The sequence below is a fragment of the Myotis myotis genome, unplaced genomic scaffold (genome assembly GCF_014108235.1).
Source record: "Myotis myotis isolate mMyoMyo1 unplaced genomic scaffold, mMyoMyo1.p scaffold_m19_p_1, whole genome shotgun sequence".
NCBI lineage: Eukaryota > Metazoa > Chordata > Mammalia > Chiroptera > Vespertilionidae > Myotis > Myotis myotis.
This window is the reverse complement of record NW_023416313.1, coordinates 186,131,860-186,156,460: the sequence shown is the minus strand read 5'-3', so window position 1 is coordinate 186,156,460 and position 24,601 is coordinate 186,131,860. Positions and strand designations below refer to the sequence as shown.

General features: G+C 41.4%; 1 long non-coding RNA gene across 4 annotated transcripts in view; it reads left to right on the top strand.

The window, feature by feature from the left end:
- Window positions 1–20,401: 20,401 nt before the first annotated feature.
- LOC118655318 overlaps window positions 20,402–24,601 on the top strand; it is a 110,336-nt gene continuing 106,136 nt past the window's right edge. For all 4 annotated transcript variants that reach the window (XR_004967247.1, XR_004967248.1, XR_004967250.1 and 1 more), the window contains exon 1: window positions 20,402–20,516. This is a non-coding gene — a long non-coding RNA (uncharacterized LOC118655318). The remainder of the gene's footprint in view (window positions 20,517–24,601) is intronic.

Below are 24,601 nucleotides of genomic sequence, written 5' to 3'. Positions count from 1 at the left end.
CTGAAGAGGAGGGCAGTGAGGAGGCTGAGAAAGGGCCACCACCTAGTGTTTGAATTAGTGGGTTCGGGAAGGGGTGTGGTAACTAACATTTGCTTAACACGAAGCCTGAGCTGGAATTCTCTTCTGGATCTGTGCACCAGCGAGCACTAACTTGCATGGCATAGGCGAGGAAATGGAGACTCTGGAAGGTTAAGTGATCTGCCCAAGGCGACAAAGCTAGGAAGGGGCGAAGCTGGACCTGAAACCCGGATCTTCTACTTATAAAGTCCATCTGTCTTGGCTTCTCCTCCTGAGTTCGGCCAGGTCTCAGGGAAGTGGCTGCAGGGAAAACCAAGGGAGATATTGGCCTTGCTTGCCGTGAATCACAGTGGCGGTGTGCGCATGGTGGGAGGCGTATGGGTAAGAACACTGGTGCTGTCATCCGGTGGATGGGTTCAAATCCTAGTTCTGCTGCTCGCTGCCTGTGTGACCTGAGGGACTCAACCTCTCAAAATATGACACCTAGCCCGCCAGCTTGGCTCCTTTGAGGCACAGGGATAACATTTAAAGCGCAGACACACAAAAAGTGCTCAGTACATGCAATTGTCAGGGTCCTCACGTGGTTTTAGGAAGGCTGTTTTAGTAGCTGATATTTAACTGCAGTTCTTAGCATGGATCTGAAAACCAAAAGGTAGGAAACTCCACTTAGAGCTTCCTCACTCTGGTTGGTGACTAGGAGAAAAACATGCCTTTCCTCCCAGCCTTTGACTTGGCTGCATCAGAGAGGCAAGGGAGCTGTGGTAAGTGTGATTTATTTCTTTAGTTATCACTTCATGCCCTAGGAGAGGAACTAGCTCTGTGTGTGGAATTTGAGTGGGATGCCAGGGTTCATCGTACATGAGCAAGTACATACTGCCTTGGCTCCAAGAAGCTAATTTTTAGGCTCAGTGCCTGTTTATGATGGACAGACTCAAGGAGAGAGCAAGACCCTGGAGCTTGGATGTGAAAGCCTTAAGCATAGCCAGGGAGGCTGCCTCCTGAGAAAGCCTGGCCGGTAATTCTGGCCATGGGGTGGAGCCAAAGAGTCCAAGCTTTGCAATTCGCTCTGAACTCTACCACTAGCTGTGTGCCCCCGGGTTACTTTACTCCAGTGGTTCTCAACCTTCCTAATGCCGCGACCCTTTAATACAGTTCCTCATGTTGTGGTGACCCCCAACCATAAAATTATTTTCGTTGCTACTTCATAACTGTAATTTTGCTACTGTTATGAATCGTAATGTAAATATCTGATATGCAGGATGTATTTAGGCGACCCCTGTGAAAGGGTCCTTCGACCCCCGAAGGGGTCGCGACCCACAGGTTGAGAACCGCTGCTTTACTCAATCCCTGAGTTCCTTCCCTCACAAGTAGGATACAGTAAAACTAATTCAGGCGAGGGGGTGTCTGTGAAAGCCGAAAGTCCATTATATAATAAAGCAGGTTTTCCAAATGTATATGTTAAAACATTGACAAATTAGTTTACCTGCTTTTACTTACGTAGACACATTTGTATAATTAAAATTAAGTATGTATGAAAAGTTTAATTTCACAGAAAAGCTTCCTATATGTATCACTGTAATTTTAAAGTTATACTGAATAGGTCTAGTAAATGCGTGCACTCAGCAGTCACCGCAAGTAAACACATACCCACAGCTTAGCGCAGGTGGGAACGTCGGCCAGCAGGCATTAAAACTTCTCCAGAGCCCTAACCGGTTTGGCTCAGTGGATAGAGCATCAGCCTGCGGACTCAAGGGTCCCAGGTTCGATTCCAGTCAAGGGCATGTACTTTGGTTGCGGGCACATCCCCAGTAGGGGTTGTGCAGGAGGCAGCTGATCGATGTTTCTCATCAATGTTTCTGACTCTCTATCCCTCTCCCTTCCTCTCTCTAAAAAATCTATAAAATATATTTTTTAAAAAAAACTTCTGCAGAACCAATTACCTTACGCCATGGGGTGTGATCATGTGCTAATCATTCACTGAACATTGTTTATGAGCAGTGACTTTTGGATTTAAATATGTAGACTATAGTTGTAGATATGTAATATGTATGTGGGTGAAATTACTACAGTGTTTTTTTCCAACATATGGCCTATTTGCTAAAATTTGTTAAAAATAACAGTGAATAACAAAGAATTAATCTGTTAATTTGGTTTTTAGAAAATCTTGGTTAAAAGCATTTTAAAATTAATAGGGTGTTAATTTTCACATATGGCATATAGACGAAATTTTTATTCGTTAAATCCAAATTCTGTAAAATCAAGGTCCGCAAAATCGAGGGTTTACAAGCGTGGGATTGATGCTGACCTCATGGTGTTGTTGTGAAGTTCAGAAAGCATTTAGCAAAGAGCAATAGTAATAATATGAGTGAATATTTATAGGTCCTTATATGAGTATATGCTGGACACTCTCTAATCCATCCACATCTATTCGCTCAGTTAATAGAAAGCCTTCCACATGGTTAGTCCCCTCTCATCCCCACCTCTCGCCACCCGCTCAGCCTCTAATGGATAGTGATGGGTTTAGAGGAGCCCCACTTGAGTTGATAAAGCCAAAGGAGAAGGTCTTACAACCAAAGACACAAGAATCTAATGAAATCTGATGCTCCCTCTCCAGACAGACAGACAGACAGACAGACAGACACACACACACACACACACTCACTCACTTTACACCAATTACAGGGTGTGCAGTTTCCTGAAATCCCACTATGGTGCCAGGAGGAGGACCAGTGACTCTAGCTGAAAAGTCCTCCTCTAAGACTCTGGCCAGTGTGGTTCAGTTGGCTGGAGTGTCATCCCGTACACTAAAAGATCTCAGGTTCTATTCCTGGTCAGGGCACTTGGGTTGTGGGTTTGGTCTCCATGTGGGGCACTTGTAGGAGGCAGCCGATCAGTGTTTCTCTCTGACGTTGATGTTCCCCTCTCACATCAATGTCTCTCTCTTCCTCCTTTCCTCTCTCTAAAAAAATTATTAAACATATCCTTGGGTGAGGATTTAAAAAAAATCCTCCTTTAAAGACATGGTAAGTGGTGCTCTGTGAAGTGTACCCACTCCAGTTCTTGGCAGCCTTATTTTTCTGTTACAGCTGCCTCCACCTCCATATCCCTTCCAGGAGCAATGCACAGGGACAGAGGAGCCCAGCATTATAAATAACCTTTTCAAAATCACTCCAGAGTGTGACTGAAGGGACAGTTATGGACCTGGCATGCTATATATATGGTATGCTTCCAAGTTCATGGCTTTGAACGGGTACAATTCAGGAAACCACACATTTCCTCCTGGCCAACGTAGCTGGCCTTTACCATGGGTTTCCGGCTGCTTTCCTGCCGGCTTCGCTCTTGTTCACCCTGTCCTGTTCTCAGGCTTAAGTTTAGAATCTCCTGCCCTAAGCAATCTTATTTTACAACTTCACTGTTCAGCCAAGAAATATATCATTGTTCATTCATCAAGTATGGTTTGAGCTTTTACTTTGTGCCAGGCATGGGGTAAGGAGCGTGGGAATGTGACTCTTACATGACTATAAATTTTAGATCAGCTTTCAGAATAACAAGGCTGATTTTTTTTTCTAAGAAGGAAACTTTTAAAAAAAAAAAAATTTGGCATGCAAAATTGTAGATTAGTATTTTCCTCCTTCTTGTATTTACATTTTATTTTTTAAAATTTTAAAAAATTACAGTTGACATTCAATATTATGTTAGTTTCAGGTATACATAATAGAGGTTAAACCTTTATATAACTTATGAGGTGATTCCCCCTGGTAAATCTACTACCCATCTGCACTATATTCCCTATACTGTAGTTTACATCCCCATGACTATTGTATAACTTCCAACTTATATTTCTTAATCCCTTTTCCTTTTCCTCCAAGCCTCTCCCATTTGGCAACCATTGGTTTGTTTGTTCTCTGTACCTATGAGTTTGTTTCTGTTTTGTTGGTTTATTTATCGTTGAGATTCCACATGTAATGAAATCATATGATATTTGTCTTTCTCTGTCTGACTTACCTAATTTGGCATAATATCCTCTAGGTCCATCCATGTTATTGCACAACTTCCTTTTTTTCTTTATGGCCGAGGATTATTTCATTGTATATATTTACCACATCTTCTTTACCCATTTGTATAATGATGGACACTTAGATCGCTTCCTTATTTTGGCTGTTGTAAATAATACTGCAATGAACATAGGGATGCATGTGTCTTTTTGATTAGTGTTTTGGATTTCTTTGAACAAATACCCAGAAGTGGAATTGCTGGGTTGTATGGTTAAGAGGGAAACTTTGATTTTTAAATATATATATTTTTAATGTATTTATTTCCATCACCATTTATCCCTCCTATACCCTTAGGCACCTCCCACCACATTTTTTTAAAATCCTCACCTGAGGATATATATATATATATATTTGATTTTAGAGAGAGAGGAAGGAAGAGACAGACAGAGAGAGAGAGTGAGAGAGAGATACTGATCGGTTACCCCGTGTACACACCTAACTGGGGATCAAATTCACGGCCTTCTGGTGTACGGACAATGCTCCAACCCACTGAGTCATGTGGCCAGGGATAAGAGGGAATCTTTTAATGAAAATATGTTGGACCCAGATACATGGTAAAATTATCTTCGTTATCTGAAGATCTGTACCAGGCTGCTTAATTCTAAGACATCTGGAAAAATATATATGGCATAATGTGAACAAATTTGAATATATAATTATATTGTGATTTTGTAAATGTAAAAACCCGATTCCTGCTTTTTAGGGTCCCTCCACCTTTTGTTCAGTAAGAAACACCTTTTTGATATCTTTTGCTATCAAAGTGAGAGAGATTACATCCTACCCAGATTCTAGGGAATGGGTGTGTCCTGGCCAAACTCAGGTGACTTTTTGTTTCCAGAGCATACTCTCAGTTTTAGCTTGGCTGTGGTTTAAACTGTAAATATTAGCATGGATTTCAAAAAAAATCTATGGGTGATGACGTGGAGTAAATCAGTGGTGGAGTAATAACCCAATGATAGGTTGTGACAGTTCTCTGATGAGTGAGATTTTCTAGCAATTTGTTCCAAGGGGGGTGTCAGCAGATGTGACCAATTTGTTCCCTGTGAAGCAGGCTCTGAGATGGAGATTGTAGGACATTTCTTGAAGAGTGTTTTTTGTATTCACACCCATGTAGGGAAGGAACAGAAGCAGGATTGGGCGGAGGAAGAAGTCAGGCTGTGAGACAGTTTTAATAAAAGGCCTTAACTAATCTGAGAGGGGCCCTCACAGTTGTTCTGGGTTTGGAGTGAGGGTCTTTACACGCCAGGGGGGGACAGACCCAGGAGGTGATGGGCAGGAGAGGCTACATGGCCTTGGGTGCAGCAACTCTTTCGAAACAAGGCGATACTTGGAGGGGCTGACAGTGAAGGCCTGTGTGCCATCAGCTGGAAGACTATGATCTTCAGTCCTGGGAGGTGCTTGGCAGCATCCGCTACCAAGATGGTACCAGTGGGCATCTCAGCTGAGGCCCAGAGCAGGGGGTCCTTCAGCTTCACCTGTACTCACCTCAGGTTAAAGGAGCCTCTCCAAACACCTTTCTGGTGACCCCAGGCAAGTAAGGCCAATGCCTAGGGCACAACTATCTAATTCTATTGTTTTATTCACACAATTTTTGATCTAGCTTTTCTCAGCATAATCTTGGAGTTTTATTTCACGTCTCTGTTCACTCAGTGATTTTCTTCAGATTCTTCCCAGAGGTTCATCCTCATCCTCATCCCCAAACCTAAGTGACCCCTTCTCTTGGTGCCCTCAAATGCACTATTATTATTACTATTAATTATATTGGAGAGAGAGGCGGAGAAATTATCTGGTTCAAATGTTTATGCGATTGCCTTGAAATTAAATACAGGTAAACGTCTTCCTACTAGAGAGGAATCTGAGCTGAATGAAGGGAAATCCACAGGCATGCCACTTGTAACTAGCGGATCAAGAGTAGACAGTAAGTGTTATCCACATCGGTATACATGGTGTAGGAAGGCTGGGAAGGACTTTGATGTCGTGTCTACAGAGTGAATTAAACTAAAAGGAGGTTTGTCGGTCTGAGCAGTGAGACACTGGGATTTCTGTGTCTGATAAACCTCTTCTGTACTTTCTTTTGAACTTTGCAAAAAACATTATGTTGATAGCAACTGATGTGACTCAAATTTTACAATTATGGCTCTCTTTGGGGATTTAAAATACAAATTAATGTTACCTTACCTCATGTATTTCATTATCTCAATATTTTTCAAACTTCACTTTTCACAGCTGTAAAGACTTACAAGTCTGATTGTGATTGGCAATGCTTCTTGTTATGACAGGATGTAAATTAACTCAAGGTCTATGGCAACAAAAATACGAAGAAAAGTATGTTAAGAGTAATAAACTTGTTATGGAAGAGAGTAAAGAAGAAATGCTGATCGTTGCCTTAAGGATTGAACAGTTGAGATGTCCTGCCCTAGAAAGCACCCAGTTAGGGAGGCGTGACTATGGCCTGTTCCCATCATGCCTGCTGATTTGGCGAGGCCAGAATTCGTTATGGAATGGTTTAGCTGTGGGGCAGAGACTGGCTACCTGCCCATCAAATTTATTTCCTCCTCTTGAGCAGTTATATAAACTACATTTCCTTGCCCTCTTTGCAGTCATGTGTCAACACATAGCTCAGTTCCAGCCCCCAGCATGCTCTTTTCCATACTCACTTCCTATCTGCTAGATCAGTGTAGAGGACTTTGAGGTCCTAGGAAAGAAGGAACCAATATACAGAAGGATCCTGGGTCTCAGAATGACCATGTAGAAAGCTTGGAACACATTTTGGGTGTTATGTGAGAAACACACATGCACCACTACTGTCTAAGTTGATGGGAATTTAGAATTTATCGGTTATAGTAACTGGCCTTAACCTAATGAATATACTAAGTATGTCAGCCTACATTTCATAAGGTCATCTCCACTGCAATAGAGGCTGGGAAATATTGTCATTGAGGTGAACACATTATCACTTGGAATAAAATTGGAGTTGTGTTGGTAAGAAGGGGAGAATGGGATATGTGCTGGTCAACCAGCAAGCTCTCTTCCATAGTCTGTACTAGTTCAGATATTGCAAAATGATCGAGGAAAATGAGAGCTGAGAAAATATCATTGAATTTGGTAACTAGGAAGTCACTGATGACCTTTGAGAGCCCGGAACAGAGCAATTATCAGATTGCAGAAGATGAAGGCGTGCATGGGACATGAGTCATTGGAGCCAGGGGTTAGTTTGGCTATGAAAAGAAAAATAAAAGAAATTTAAAGCTTGCGAGACAGAAGGGCAAAACAAAAACTTTTTCAAACCAGCAAGAAATTATTCAAATTTTGAGAGGTGACAAAGGAAAACACTGGAAACAGAGAGAGTTGGAGAAGGAGAATGGTTGAGGAAGGAAGACTCGAAGATCTTGGGATGAGACATAATGATGAAGAAGAAATAAGCCATAGATAGAAAAGAAGGATCTTCCATGACAGGAGTTAAGAACCTGAAGGTGTTGTATATAGAGACAGAGCTATTTTGAGGTGAAAAGTCAGGTACATGATAGAGCTGACTCTAAATAGCCCCATTGGTGTTCACTAGAGATAGAGCTGTAAACATGAAAGAAATGCTTCCTGCATTCATATAAAGGGGAGAGATAGTCATTTGAGCAAAAAAATAAAATTAAACAAGAAGAGTGAAGTGATGAATTTATCTTGAAAGTAAGGGATGTCTGCAGCATGAGGACTTTGGAGAAAAAAGTAGTGACCAATAGGGGGAAGGCCTGAGGCTCCACCAGGAGATGCTAGGATGGTAGTAGTGGGGTGCTGGTGGTGGTGATGTGGTGATGGTGGTTTCCAAACAACAGCAAAAGGATAGCTGAAGTTTGCATGAATGCATAGTGGGTCCCTTAGCCTAGTTCTTTACTTTCTCAGCACCCATACTCTGTGGCCCCAAGCAGAAATGGAAAGAAAACACAATTTCTAGGTAGAAATGAAAGAAAATACTTGGGTCAATCCAGGAAGTATTCTGTCTATAATGCTAAATGTAGTACATATTGAAATAATGGTCCGAATAAGTGAGCATTCAATGCAATAGACTATTTAAAAGCCACCAATGTTATTATTTTTATTAAAGAGAAAGAAAAACACTAATAGGGATAAACCAAACTTTGGTATTTAGTGAACATTAAATTTTATTGTATGTGAGTTAATTTGAGCACAAATTGAACGTACTTTAAGAATTCTTAACTTATTGAGCTTGGTTTGGAAAAAGTTAATGATTTTCAATTGATTCCCATTAATTACTGTGTTAGAGATTAAATGCTCACCAGTTTCCTCTTTTTCCTGAGACACAGCTAGATGACATTTCTCAGACTCCCTTAAGTCTTTTTACTATATGGCATATAGTGATATAGGACCTCAGAACCCAATAGAACTTCAAGGCAATGGCTAATTCCATATTAATATTTTGAGTAGATGCTCTTTAAAGATCTTGCATACCATCTTTGCAAAGTTTATCAGTAGTGAATGTAGTAAAAACTCAATAGAGACTTATTTGTTAAATTTGTACTTTGGGCCATCAAAATACTAGATCTGTGGTTTAAAATGAGTGCATTATAAAAAGAAAACAACACAACACATAGTGATGATGATTCCCTGTTGTGGCTTTTCAAAGGTGTTCTCTGCAATTTGCACAAAGGGATGTATCTAGGCTAGAAGTTGCTTCTTTTCAACTTTCCTATTACTGCTGTTTTCAGAGAAAATGGGAATGAAAATGGGTAGGTCTCTTATGGAAACCTCAGTTATGGCTATGGCTTTTCAAAACTTGCAGTCTTGAAATTTCAAGAAGCTTATGAGGCAAAGTAACTGAAAAGAGCAGGGCCAGTCCATTAACAAAAACATGATAAAGGGCCTTATGATTCAGTAAGTGTACATCCTATATAATAAGAGCCTAAAATGCAAATTGTCCCCTCAACCAGGAGTTTGACCAGGGGGTGGGGCTGGCCAGCCAACCTCCCGTGGCCCCTCCCCCTGGCTGGCCCGGCCTGATCGCCCTGATCAGGATGGGCCGGCTGGACCCCATCTGTGCACAAATTCATGCACTGGGCCTCTAGTTTAATAATAATTTTGTAAAAATAAAAACCCTAAACAAAAACATGAGCTGTTTAGATGTCTAATTCAGAGCAGGTCTGAGTGGCAAGCATCAAGACAAAGGGGCCAGATAGAGAATAGATGCTATTTAACAGCGACTCAGGCAGGCTTTCTCCAAATCCCACACATCTGTTCAGTGAACATTTATTAACCTTCTTGGTTTCAAGATGGGAGCAGAGAGAGTAGAAGACCTAGAAAATAATCAGAACCTCCATGAAGGCTGGAATTCAGGCTGCCTCATCTAATGTAGTCCTTTAATCCTGACCCACAATAGACATAAACTTGTTTAACATACTTCTTTATTTACTCAAGCCACTTTATTTATAGGCATTTGGGATCAAAAACAATACAAATATTACTTAAAATAACTAGTAAGGGTTTTTTAAGAATGTGTCTTTTATTGTTGATAGCATTACAGGTATCTCCCATTTCCCCCCTTTACACTTAGTAAGTTTCGATGAAAATAAGCACAATGTGATTTGACTAAAATGCTTTTGCTATTACATAATATTTTCTGTGAATTAGTAAATTAGTGTAAATGTTATGGAACAAAAAGAGAAAGGCACTAGCCTATCCTATATTCCCCCGCTGTTTATTTTCAGCAGACATTTATAGTTTCTGCCAAACATGTGTATTTGCACATTTAGTAAAGTTCACACCAGCATTAAGTAATTTATGACTTTCTGATTAGATATTTGAAATGTGAAAGAAAGGAACCTGTGAAAAGAGTTTATCTCGTGATTTCTCGTTCTTCCTTCCTGTATGTGTCTGTGCCCTGCTGGAAGCCTTGCTCTCCGCCTGCTCCATTCGCCTGGATATTCCCGGCTGATGAATGTCACTGTGGGTGAGACAGTGTGTGCTGTGTGCTCCACACGAGGCCTTTGCTCTTCTTCCCATTCCCAGTTGAATTCAGGCCTCTTCTTCCGCCCCATTCCTGGCTGTGGCCTGTTCCTCTGGCCTCTGAAATGAAAAAGGAAAAGCTCTAAGGCCAGCCAGTATGACCCTCCAGCTGTTGTATTCAAAGCAGAGTTTAGAACATAAACTATATCATTAATCCTTTGGGGCCCAAGAGGTTAGAAATTCAGAACGCCCCCTTCACCCCTCCTCGACTTTTTTTTCTCAGAGCTACAGGCTCTAACATTGAGTTTCAGAATCCTGTTAGAACCTCAAAGCCAGGCCTTACTTTCTTTGTTTTTTGACTCTTACTGTTACATCCCTTCCCCAAGGCAAAGATAAAACCCTTTCTGTTTGTTCTGGGGGGCGACCGAAAGGTACAAGACTTCCGAAGAGTGTCTTACCCCATTAGCTATCATCACAATCCAACGTATTTTCACAACTAACACCCTTCATAATCTGGCCAAGCCTATATTTTTTTCTCCTTATTACTTGTTCCCTTCCTTCCCTCACCTGATATGCCCCTCCTGGCTGGCCTGCCCACTCACCATTTATCCTGTGGTCCAGCTATATTGAAATTTTCTTTCTTTTTTTAACAAAATTAAATTTATTTTTTATTTTTAATTGCAATTGACATATGATATTATAGTAGTTTCAGGTGTACAACATCATGATTAGACATTTCTATAACTTACGAAGTGATCACCAGCTTTTCATTTCTTGAACATGCTGTGCACTTTCACGCCTGCATCCTTTGCTCATGCGTCTCTGCCTACAATGTTCTCCCACCCGTTCACTCCCTCCACTGCTGAAAGCTTGCTTATTCTTTAAGGCTCAGTTCATACAGTACTTCCTTGGGAAGCCTTCTGGCCTATGTCCCAACCTCCTGAGTCCTTTCTATATGCCAGCATGTACTTCCTACTGTTAAAAAAAGAAAGAAAAAGTCAACTGTGGGCCTTCCCACTAGAGAGATGGAACTTTGAATCCGTAGTGCCTAGCATAGTAGGAAGCATTCTATACATAGTGAACACTTAAATAAATTAAGGAATGAGTGGGGGAAAGTGGGGAAGTCTGGAGGAGGAGCAAATTTGGATAGGGGAAAGGCAATCATGAATTTGATTTTAGATATATCAAATTGGACCATACCAGTGGGACATTCAGGTGAAGATTCCCCGTCATCTAAGTCATCCCTGACATCCTGGATTCCCAGTGCTGCTACACATGTCTTGTAATGATGTTAATCAGACCCATTCTAGGTTGGGACTATATCAGTTAGGTTGTGAAAGGAAAGAGATACTACATTTAAGTGGGGAAATTGGAGAGGGGTCAATGGACTATTTATAAAGATGTTAAGGGAAAATAAGAGGGATATGGAAGCGCCCAGAGACTAGAAATACCTTTGTTAGTCCTGAGAGGGCAAAAGGAGTTTAGGAATTGAGTAAAAAAACAAAAGTTTACATATTGAGTCCATGTCCATTCTCAGAAGCTCAGGAAATAACCAAGAGAGAGAATTTGAATTTGGTTCAACAGGAAAGGAGAAGGGAAGAGAGATAGATATTGAAAGAGATCTTGTACACAGGGGATCTTCACTAAATATGAGTGAACAACTAATTAAGAAGTGAATTTGTTAGAGTGAAACCTTATTGCTTCAAGATCTCCATGTTCAGCAAGAGTATATTGAATGTGAAAAATTTGCCCATGTGGCTTTGATAGTGTGCACTTTTCATTCAGCTAACATTTGTCATTGATTCACATTTTTTTCCACCATGTTCTCTCTTTTCCTATTTTTTTATTTTTTCATGGTTGCCCTAGTTTTCTCCCTCCTTCTCTTGCCACCCAGTCTCAATTTCTCTTCCCCAGCATCCTTTCTTGGAGTGTGTTTCTTCTTATTTTATATTCTTTCCACTTGACTTACCCATCCACCCCCAAGGTTTCATATGCTGGTAACTCTCAAATATGCATTTCCAAGCTCTAGACACCATATACAACCAACTACTTGAAATATTTACACCTCACATATCCCTTACTGAGTTAAACTCATTGACTTCTGCCACCCAGCATGAGACTGAGGTACATGGACCTCTTACTTATGCATTTGCCACTCACTCCACTTTTCCCATCTTTATTTAGAATAGAGGCAAGAGATTTTGAGAGAAAGGATGGAGAATGAATTGTAACTCTTCCCAAAACCTTGCCTCACCTTTGTTTTCCTGACCAAATCAGCTTGGTTTTGTACTTAGGTATTTTATTCAGAAAAACAAAACCTGTGTGGCTAATCAGAACCTCCCTCCTTAGGATTCAGTCAGGTGAGTTGCCACCTTTCTTTGAATGTTCCTCTGGGGGGTAATAGGAGTCTTACCCCCTCTCAAGTAGCTTATCAGAGTACTACATGCAGTAATCTCTTTCCTACAAGTTCTGAGAACAGTTTTATCTATCTCTTTATATGTCCAGTGATGTTTGGGGCTCCCAATAGGTAAGTTCTCCAGGAAGCTACCCACCTACTACGGCTCTGCCTTAACTTGAGGTCACTTTCCTGCAGAATTAGCAAGCTAAGTAAATGGTAGCTCATCATATATTTTTCCCAAGCCAGAACACCAGATATTATCATTCTTTCTTAATCACCTAATCAGATTTGCTCCTTAATTTCTAAAATTTGTGAACTTTCTTCTTTTACTCTGTATTTTTTAAAATATATTTTTATTGATTTCAGAGAGGAAGGAAGAGAGAGAGAGAGAAACATCAATGATGAGAGAGAATCATTGATTGGCTGCCTCCTGCATGCCCCCCACCAGGGATTGAGCCCGCAATCCGGGCATGCGCTCTATCCACTGAGCCAAATCGGCCAGGGCTGAACTTTCTTCTCTTAAATAATTTACCCATAGATTCTCTTGACTACTTCTGCGGAGAATGATGTCATCTGTGTACAAGAACAGTTTTGTTTCTTTCCTTTTGTCCCTCAGACCTATGGTAAAATGTTAAATGGAAATAGCGATGTCAGACATATTTGTCTCATTTCCTTCTGAAAGGAAATGTTTCTAGTGATTCATCATTAAGTATAATGTTTGCTCTAGGTCTTTGATAAATACTCTCTATTAAATTAAGGAAGTTCTGATGTATTTCTAGCCTGCTAACATTTTTTTAAAATGTCATACATGCCTGTCATCTTTTATCAAATGTTTTTCTTGAGAGGATTATACTTTTTGACCCACATAAATTGGAAAGAATTTCCTCTTCTCTATTCTCTTGGAAAAGTGTTCTATATTTTTCTTTTCTCATATTGTACTTGTCATGTTAGTAGCAAGCATTTACTTGCCTTATAACATGAGGTGAGGAACTTACCCCTATTTTTTCCTCAGAGGGATAGTTTGTAAAATATTAAGATTACATGTTTCTTAACGGTTTGCTAGAACTCACTTATAAAACTGACTAGACGTAGGGCTTATTTTATTTTATTTTTAGAGGGTAGATTTTGATTTTTAAGTCCTTTAGTAGCCATAGAACTAGTCAGGGTTTCTTCTTAAATCTGCTTTGACTAGTTTGTTTTTCTAGAAATTGTTCCTGAATCTAAGTTCCTCTCTCTCTCTCCCCCTCTTTCTCTCTCTCTCTCTCAATCTCTCTCACCATATATAATTTACTTCTTTAACTGCTTATAGTGTCAGGTCATAAAAGTAAGTGCACCTGAAACTGATACCAAATAATATTGAATGTAAACTGTAATTGAAAAATTAAATTTTAAAAAAAGACCAAAAAAAATACAAGTAAGGAACTGTCACAGTTAGGAGGAGACCAAGGAAAATAACTAAATGCAATGTGGAAGCCTGCATGGGAACCTGGAACAGAAAGAGAACATTAGTGGAAAATCAGATGAGGTTTGAATCAGGTGTACAGTTTAGTTAATAGTATTGGACCAATCAATGTTAATTTCTGTTTTGATCATTATACTATGGTTATGTAATACAGGAGAAGCCACGTGAAGGGTATATGGGAACTCTTCTATTTTGGAACTTTTCTAGAAGTGTAAACTTAGTTTATAGTAAAAGGTTTAAAAAGTGATCATTCTCATAGCTGTGTAGAGAGTAGATGAGGGGTTGGGGCAGACTGTGCACAAGAAAAGTAAGTAGAAGTTCACAGAAGGTGGTTTGGAAGAGTAAAGATGGTGGCAGTAAAGATGAAAAGTAGTTTATTAATTTTCTGTAACTCTGTCTTATTTTTTGATTCCTAATATTGCTGATTTGTACCATCTCTCTTTTTAAATTGATAAAACTTGCTAAAGTTTTATTGATTTTAGTAGTCTTTTCAGCAAACTAACTTTTTAACATCCTTTTAAGTTTTCTTTGTTTTCTATGGTGTTTATTTCTGTTCTTTACTTCCTCAATAAATTTGCTGAATTCCTACCATATATCAGGTACTATTTTAGGCACTTGAAATAAACCAGGAAACAGAACTGATCAAGATTCTGGTCATCAAACCCACCAAGTCTTAAGGCCAGATAAGCCCATCAGCAGTCCATTGTAAGAGGGAAAGGATACATCTGGGATCAAGCCCAAGTAGCACCAGAGGGCACAAGTAGGCAGTTTGAGCAGGTAATCCAGACCTCACATCACCTCCACAATTGCATCAGTGCCCTTGCCGCAGCTCACACGTAGGGCCATATGACCAGCTGAAGGAGGAGGCATAATCCCAAGCTTGGTTTACAGATGAATTGGCTTAGTATGTTGTGTAAGCTGAAAGTGAACAGTGGCTGCATTATATAGCCCCACTCAGGAGTGACCTTGAAAGACAGAGGAAAATAAAAATCTTCCCAATGGGTGGAACTGTGAGAGGTGCACCTGATCATCTACTTTGCTTTGAAGAAGTGGCCTTCAGTGAGAATGCATATAGATTCCTGGGCAGTGGCCAATGACCTGGTTGTCTGTACAGGAAACGTACTGGAAGATCAGATACAAAGAAGTCTGGTGTAGAGGTTTATGGATGGATCTATGGGAGTGAGCATTGAGTGTGATAATCTTTATGTCACATGTAATGCCCATCAGAAAGCATTCACCATAAAAGAGGCTTTCAACCACCAAATATACAAGCTATCTTGACCAGCTGACATTAGCCAGGCTTCATCATCAGCCACCCCAATATTGGCACGATGGATACATGAAAGGAGAGGCCAGGGTGATCAAGATGGAGGTTACTGGTAAGATCTACCTACAGCTGCCTTGAATGTCTGACTTGTCAGCAATAGAGACCAATGCTGAGTCCTAAATAGGGCATTATCTTTTGAGAAGACCAAACAGCCACCAAGTGACAGGTCAATGATATTAGGCTACTTTCTTCCCGGAAGGATCAGCAATTGGTTTTTATAACAGAGGCTTATTCTTGGCACGCCTTCCCTTCCCTGCCCATAGAATGAGCCTCAGACAACATCCTCCTCTGGGGGCTTATTGAACTGCAAACCATAGCCACCATCACAGTCCTTTGGTTTCCTTATGTCCTGAGCCACTCAGGCAAGAAGAGGTGTCACTATCTTGGCAGAAGGTCAAGCTGTTGTTATACCAGGAGGCCGGAGAAGTACCTGTGGGAACAGATGATCCACTTGGGGGTCTCTTGGTGCTCCCTGGCCTCTTATAACTGTAAATGGACACATGTAGCAACCCCAACCTGAGAAGTTACCTCAGAAATGGACCTTTGGGTCATACACCAGGAAAACCACCAAGACCTATTGAAGTGATGGCTGAAGGTGAAGGAAATTCAGAATAGATAATGAAGGTGGGAGATGAGTACCGGTTTCCCTGGTAGCAACTCCAACAATGCTCCGTTCTCTAAGTTTTCCTTTAAGACCAGAGGCCCTGGGGACCATGGAAGAGCTGTTCCCTGAGCCCACGTGGAGAAGTAGATCTATGTTCCGTAGGGGCTGTGGCTGCTTAGCTGAGCCCCAGGGCTCTCTAACGTTTAGAAGGAAACAGAAGAGAAAACAAGCGTCTCGCGGGCGGACCACTGAGAGGACAGAGCTGCAGAATGGAAACAAACTGCTCAAATCTCCTGCTGTGGGGAGTGTAATTAATTGACTGACAACCCTTCTAGATCCACCACCATGTTCACACAGAAACCTCGATGCCCCTGGGCTGCTCCAGGCGTGGCTGAGCACGGCGGGGGTACTAGAGCAGACCCATTACTGAAGGTCACGGAACAGCTCTAATGGGAAACTTTGGTTCCAGGAATTTCCCATCAACTTGGTCAAACTTTCAAAGAACTGTGAGGCTGTTTGAGACTCTACTTACCCAAACCTCTTTCCTTCCTCCCCTCTTTTCACAGGTGTCATCGTGGTCTCTCAGTCTACTCCTGCTTCTTTTATGCCTCACAACGTGTAAAGCTCTTACACATCCAATCCCATCTTGGCATCTCCTTCTTGGAACACTAACTAGCACTTGCAGTTTAAAGCCATAAGATGGGGTGACATTGTCAAGGCTGTGAGTGCAGATGGGAATCAGAAGCGAACTGAGCACCAGGGCTCTCTAACATTTAGATGGAAACAGAAGAGAAAGGATGAACAACAGAGACTGACGGGGGATGGAGGAGAAAAAACCAAGAGAAGGCGGCATTCTTGAAACCAAGCAAACAAAGTGTACCCAAGAAAAGGAATGCTTGACTATGTCTCCAATGCTGCCAGGTGATGTAGGATAAGGATCACAGGATTTAATAAGGTGATGGTCTTGGTGACTTTGACAAGAGCAGTTTTAGAAATGGGTGTGGATGACTCTCACATCTTTTGTTTACTAGTAAGAGAGAATAGGAGAACAGGAATTGGAGATACTTAAGTACAGGCAACTTTTTTGAGTTTTATTGCAAAGGGGAACTGAGAAATGGGGCAGGAGCTGGCAGAGCAACTGAGGTCAAAGAAAGGATTCTTAGGATGTGAGAGATAGCAGCATATTGGTATGTTGAAAGGAATGATCCAGTGAAGGTAAGAAATTGATGATGTAAGCCAGTGATGGTGAACCTATGACACGCGAACTCATTTTTTTGGTTGATTTTTCTTCGTTAAATGGTATTTAAATATATAAAATAAATATCAAAATATAAGTCTCTGTTTTACTATGGTTGCAAATATCAAAAAATTTCTATATGTCACATGGCACCAGAGTTAAGTTAGGGTTTTTCAAAATGCTGACACGCGGAGCTCAGAAGGTTCGCCATCACTGATGTAAGCAGAGAGTGAGAGTGAAGCACTGCTGGAATGATGTTGAGTAGTGAGGATGAGGTCACTGAGGGGGAAGCTCTTCAGTGAGTCTCTGCCTCAGTTCCCTGCTTCTCCCAGGCCCAAGCCTGGGGTCAAGGGTGAAATTGGACACAAGTCCCCACCCTTCCTCACAGTGTTGCACCAGCTCAGACACTCACCAATCTGATTTCAGTTCCCTCTTTTGTGTTTGGTGTCCAGAAATTTTGCTTTGCTTTTTGTGATTTCAACTATGCTTTAAACTCACTTTGTAACTTTTATCCATTTCTTGTTTCTGCGCCTGGATTTTTTTCTGGCTACCTTACTGCAAATTTAAGTCAGCTAGTGTGATTTTTATCAAGTGAAGATATGATTAGGTTACCCCCTACTTAAAATCCTTTGGTGGTTTACAGTTACTCTAGGAACAAAATCCAGGCTTCTCAGAATAACAGATAAAACCTGTTCACCTCTGCAGCCTCAGGAAACACCAATATTCACTCATCAAGTATGTCAGTTTCCCTTGTTGGTTTCTGACCTTGGTGTCATTCTGAGAGTGGCCTTCTTCATTCTAAGATTATAAAACTATTCTATATTTAATACAGTGTGTTTTATTTTACCTTTTTTACATTTCAGATTTTAAAACTTTTTTAAAAATGATGTAATTACCTTTACTTTTTCTTACATTTTTAGCCAATTGCTTCAATGCCCTTTCTTCAATTTTAAATATTACTGATTTGAAACAAAGGCTCTGGCATATGTTTATTATTGGGGGGCAGAGCAGCCTGGGTGTGCATGTTGAATGCCAATTCTGTCTCTCCTCTGCTGTCGTGAGGATTTTTGGAGACAACTTTTGTGCAGCACTGGCACCAAAGGGGCATTTCCTAGTGGCATCGTGGGGGGTATCATTATGACTTAGTAGGAGTAATAGAATCAATGGATTTGGAGAAGCTCTATTCTATCCTGTTAATCTGATTGTCTATACCTCTGCTGGGACCGTACTGCTTTAACTTCTTATGGTTTGATAGAATGTTTTAATATCAAATAGGCAAAAATCCCGTGTGGACTTTAACTTTTTATAAGTAATTTTAAACACCTTTTTTATTGAACGTATAATAATGTTTTCATTGTTCCTATTTCACAAGTCATCAATTCTGATAAAAACATTCTAATGTTTTTTAGTATTTTAGGGTTCAGTATTTAGGATTTTTGTATTCAGAAGGTAATCCTTTAAAAAAAATTTATTGATTTTAGAGAGGAAGGGAGGCAGAGAGGGAGAGGGGGGGAAAACACCAGTGGCCTCCCACATGTGCCTTGACAGGGGATCGAACCCACAGCCTGGGCATGTGCCCTGATCTGCAATTGAACCCACCACCTTTTGGTACATGGGACAACATTCCAAACAACTGCACCACGCTGTTCAGGGCCAGATTGTTATCTTAATTCAGAATTTAAAAAAATAAAGTTTACCAGCAAAGAATTTCATAGGAAAATGTTGAGTAGCTTAGGGTTATTTTTATTGGCTTAATGTACCATGAGAAAGAAATTAGCCTATTATTTTTCATTGCAATTGAGAATCAAATGAGGAAATGGGTTTAAATTGCAACATGGTTTTCAGTTGAGCAAACATAAAGACTTTTTTTTTTTTTAAAGATATAAGTCTGATTAAGGAGTGAAGCATACTTCCAAAGAAAATGTTAAATACTATTCTGCAGGGTTTTTTTTAAATGTCTGACCTGGCCAGAATGGCTCAGTTGGTTAAGCGCCGTCCTGTATACTGAAAGGTGGCTATTTGGATTCCGGTCAGGGCACATACCTGGGTTGTGGGTTCCATCCCTGGTTGGGATGTGTACAGGAGGCAAATGATCCATGCTTCTCTCTCACATCAATGTTCAATGTTTCTCTCTCTCTCTCTCTCTCTCTCTCTCTCTCTCTCTCTCCCTTCCCACCTCCCCCCCCCCCCCCCTCCTCCTGTCTCTAACCATGTCCTCAAATGAGGATTTTTAAAAAATGTCTGGACTCTTTTGCTCTACTCCCTCCTTCCTTCTCTTATCCTGCTGAGGGGAAGGGAACAAAAACCCAGTCGGTTGCTTGAGGGGCCTTCTAACTTATAATTACATGAGCTGTAACCTTTAATGCAGACTAACCTGCCTTTTTCCAGGCATGTCAGGAACCATAGTACCACCATCCCCCATCGGTCTCACTTAAGAATGTAGTTCTTCCCAGGAGTATACATATCTTAAAACACTTATTTCCTTTTTCTTAATCAGTTTTTCTTGCTTTGTCATTAGTGTTTCAAGCATTCTACTGAGTCATTTTCTATTCCCATTCTCTCTGAAAATATGGCTTTTCCCTTGTTTATTTTCTGCACATATATCATGGGGCAGGGAGCAGCAGGGAATGGCCCTTCTCTGACCACCATGATTTAGCACTCTGCGGTTTCTTCTGCAGCATAGTTTTTTAAGTTACACTCACACTAATTTTATTAATGCTCTTCCCAGCCTCATGCGCATGATGGATGCTACTTTACATTCTAGGCAATAGCAGAATACGACCAGTGAGCTGGAAACGAAGAAAATAATGGGGGACTCGGGGCATGCTGTTTCCCGCGGAGTTTCCATTTCCAATAACTGCATTGCTTTGGGTTCACCTGATTTCACCCAGTGTTATCTAGAGCTAGTATTATAGCGGATGTCATGTGAGATGTTGTGGAGTTATTCATCATTCAGCAAATAGTGATTGAGAGCCATCTGTTAGGTGTTGGGAAGAAACTAGACATAAGGTTTTCTGTCTGGCAGGATTGGCAGACATAAGTGTTACACATACTATGGGAAAAAAAAGCTGTCAATTTATTTATTCAACACACATTTCCCAACCACCTCTTGCTTTGTGCAAAGCACTGAAGTTACATGAACTGGCACGTGGAGCAGCAGGGATGCCTGTGCGAGGAGCTGAGTGCCCGCTCAAATGTAGGGGCTTCCTGACACCCTGGGTCAGCCAGCTGCCTCTCTGGTGCAAGAGCCAAAGGTCACCATGGAGGCATTATCAGAAATTTCCTTCCTGTCTTCCTACTGCCTGCAACCGTTAGAGCCACCCACTACATGGACTGCGGTTTCCAGGGTGGGCAGCGGGCGCCTCTGTGGAAGCCACCTCAGCTGGCAGGTGGAGATGTCAGCAGAAAGGCCTGCAGGTGCAGTGGAGGGAAAAGAAGCAGAGAGAGAAATCCTCCCAGCCAGGTAAGGCTTGGGACAGGCCCTGCTGAGGGATACGTGTAGGTCTCTGTAGCCATGCTCTTCCCACGTGCTCTGAAAGTGGGAGTTTTGATAGGCTTTCCAGCTTTGGTCTAAGCCCTATGCCTCTTGGAGAGCTTTGCCTTCCCTCCCCTCAACCAACCGTTCATTCACTCAGCTATCAAATCAACCGGCCCAAAACTCACATTTCTCCAGGGTGTGGCCTTTCACATAGAGCCCTTCCTCCACTTTTTCCCCTTCTGGGTGGTTTTCAACCTTGGATGCCCATTGGAATTCTTTGGGGAGTTTTAGAAAGTACTGATGCTTGGCTTCCACCTCAGAGATTCTGATTGAAACAGTCTGAAGCGCCTGGGCATGCTGATTTTTTATAGCTGCCAGGTAATCCTAATGTATTAGAATAAGCAACAAGGTGGAAACTCATTAATCTAAAAAATAAGTACGACCCACCCCGTCTAATTCACTAAAGGGAAGAGAACACTGCTAATCATCTTCATTGGTTTGCTTATGAGGTGGCAGGAGAAGATTTGACTTTGGGGGGTGGGCACACGGTGCAATATAGAGATTTTGTAACATAGAAATCCACATATGAAACCTATGTGTTCATGTTGATCAATATCACCACAATTTAATAAATAGATGAAAATGAAAAAAAGAGAATAAATCGTAAGTTTAAACTAGAATCATAAGGTCTTACATAGACATTAGGTTTAGAACTGTTGCAAATACAGACTTTCCAGTCCCAGTGTGGAGTTGTCTAATGGAAACCTAAGCCTAGAGCACAGTGCTAATTCTGTGGCGATGTCATGGACTGAATGTGTGTGTTCTGCTAACATTTGTATGTTGAAATCTTAACTCTCAATGCCATGTTATTAGGAGGTGGGGCCTTTGGGAGCTGATTAGGTCATAAGGGTAGAGTCTTCGTGAATGGAATTGGTGCCCTTATTAAAAGGACCCCACAGAGATTCCTCACCCTCTTTCTGCCTTGTGCGGATACAGTAAGAAGACAGTAACCCGGCTGGTATGGCTCAGTGGTTGAGCATCAACCCATGAACCAGGAGGTCACAGTTTGATTCCCGGTCAGGTCACATGCCTCAGTTGCGGACTCAATCCCCTGTAGCGAGCATGCAGGAGGCAGCTGATCTATGATTCTCTCTCATCATTGATGTTTCCACTTCTCCTTCTCCCTTCCTCTCTCTGATATCAATAAGAAAACATTTAAAAACAGAAAAGAAAAAGAGGACAATATGGGTGAGGGCCCTTAACAGAATCTGGCATGCTGGCACCCTGAGCTTGGACTTCCCAGACTTCAGAACAGTGAGGGGGAAAATTTGTTGTTTAAGCTACTTAGTCTGTGTATGTTATAGACTGAACTGACTAAGACAGGTTGTTACAGTTCATGAATAAAGTTGGCCTAAGAGGAGGCAAAGAGTTATAATAAGCATTGCTCATGCTGGATTTATCAGGAGAAAGCCTGCACAGGCTTTTATAAGACATTTGGCTATATGAACAAAGGATGGTTTAATACATGATTAGCTGAATAGTAACATATAGTTCTATGAAGAGTTGATTACCTTCTTCAGATAGCTGAAGGGTTGTTCATGGAATGAAAATTGGATTTATTCTTTGGAGCCAGAGGAAAGAATGAAGATCAAAAATGAAATGTTAGGCCTAGTTGATTTGGCTCAGTGGATAGAGCATCAACCTCTGGACTTAAGGGTCCTGGGTTCGATTCTGGTCAAGGGCACATGCCTGGGTTGCAAGCTTGATCCCCAATAGGGGGTATGCAGGAGGCAGCCAATCAATGATTCTCTCTCATTGATCTTTCTAGCTCTCCCTCTCCCTTTCTCTCTGAAGTCAATAGAAATATATATTTTTAAAAAGAAATGTTGCATTGTAGAATATTTCCATTCAGTCTAAGGGGGTGAGATGTTATCTTTACAAAACACTGCCCAATAGTGGAGTTAGCAACACCAAAAGGTAGCGGGATTCATTTTTTTTTTAAATTTATTTTCCAATTACAGTTGACATACAATATTATATTAGTTTTAGGTGTACAGCATAGAGATTAGACATTTATGTACCTTATGAAGTAATCAACCTGTTAAAGTCGGTACCCATCTGACACCATATATAGTTATTACAATATTATTGACTATATTCCCTATGCTATACTTTACACTTGTGACTATTTCTATAACTGGCAATTTGTACTTCTTAATCCCTTTCACAACACTCCCTTCCTTCTGGTGACTATCAATTTGTTCTGGGTATCTGTGTTTATTTCTGTTTGTTTTTTAGATTTCACATATAAGTAAAATCATATGGAATTTGCCTTTCTCTGTCTAACATTTCACTTAGCATAATACCCTTTAGTTCCATTCATGTTGTTGCAAATGGCAAGATTTCATTTTTTTTAATGGCTGAGTAATATTTTATTGTATACTAGAGGCCCGATGCACGAAATTCGTGCAAGAGTAGGCCTTTCTTCCCCCGCTGCTGGCACCAGCTTCCCTCTGGCACCCGGGACCTGGGCTTCCCTCGCAGCCCCAACTTCGTCCAGAAGGATGTCCGGTCAAATTAGCATATTACACTTTTATTATTATAGACTAGTGGCCTGGTGCACGATATTCGTGCACAGGGGAGGGTGTGTTCCTCAGCCTGGCCTGCACCCTCTACAATTTGGGACCCCTCGAAAAATGTCCTGCCAGTTTACAGAGATCGGGCCTAAATCAGCAGTCAGACATCCTTCTCGCAATCCAGGACTGCTGGCTCCTAACCGCTCACCTGCCTGCCTGCCTGCCTGATTGCCTCTAACCACTCTGCCTGCTGGCCTGCTCACCCCCAACTGCCCCCCCACCCCACTGCCGGCTTGCTTGCCCCCAAATGCCCCCTCGCCAGCCTGATCACCCCAAACTGCCCCCCCCTGAAGGCCTGCTTGCCCCTACCTTCCCTCCCCACTGGCCTGCTCATCCCAAACTGTCTCCCTGCTGGCCTGCTCACTCCAAACTGTCCCTGCCCCGCTGTCCTGATCACCTCCAACTGACCCCCACTGATGGCCTGCTTGCCCCCAACTGGCCCCTCTGCTGGTCTGCTTACTCCCAACGGCTCCGCCCCCCACCAGCCTGATCACCCACAACTGCCCTCCCCTCTTGGCCTCTAACCGCCTCTACCTCGGCCCCGCCACCATGGCTTTGTCCAGAAGAACATCTGGAAGGTCTCCCAGTCTAATTAGCATATTACTCTTTTATTGGTATAGATATATTTGTCTGTAAATATGATTATGATTGCAGATATGAGTAGGACCAGGTAAAATTTTATAGAATGGGCCTTTTATTACAGATGGTTTGCCATGTATGCATTTTTTCTAAAGAAGTAAAAATTACATTAAAAAATGTTTCAGGAAGACTTTGAGAAATTTACAGTATCTGCTTTTCTTCCAAGAAAGTTGTCACTTTTATGCCAGAGTGAGAATTATTTGTATGCTTTCTATGTCAGCATTGGGCCACTGTGACTGGGAGGCACTTAGCTTGACTTGAGAGTAATTACCTTGCTCACTGGCTGGGAGGGAGCATGTGTGGCAGAGGAGATAAATACTCAGTTCTGGATTATTCATAGATTGCTGACTTTCTGGATTGATTGTGCAAGCCCCTCCTTTTATTGATGTCCACCTTCTGTTGACAGACATCTACCCTGGGAGAGAAATGAGATGAACCTCTCTTTCTTGTCATTGTAAAAAGCATTTGAATTCCTAAGGTGTGATAAGGCCACCCAGCCATCCACAGTCAAGGTACACATTTTCATGGAGGATGTTCCCACTTTTGAATAAATTAAAACAATTTTTTTCTTTTAATTTAAACTTTCTTCTATAACTGTTTTCTTTTTGCTTAAAAGCTAGCTTTTTTTGAAACTGCTTCCAAAGCTTTTCAAACTGTATATGTCCTTGGAATGAATTTATAAATAAGAATTGAGCCCAGTGGGTATGACTCAGTGGTTTAGCATCGACCTATGAACCAGGAAGTCACAGTTTGATTCCAGGTCAGGCCACATGCCCAGGTTGTGGGCTTGATCCC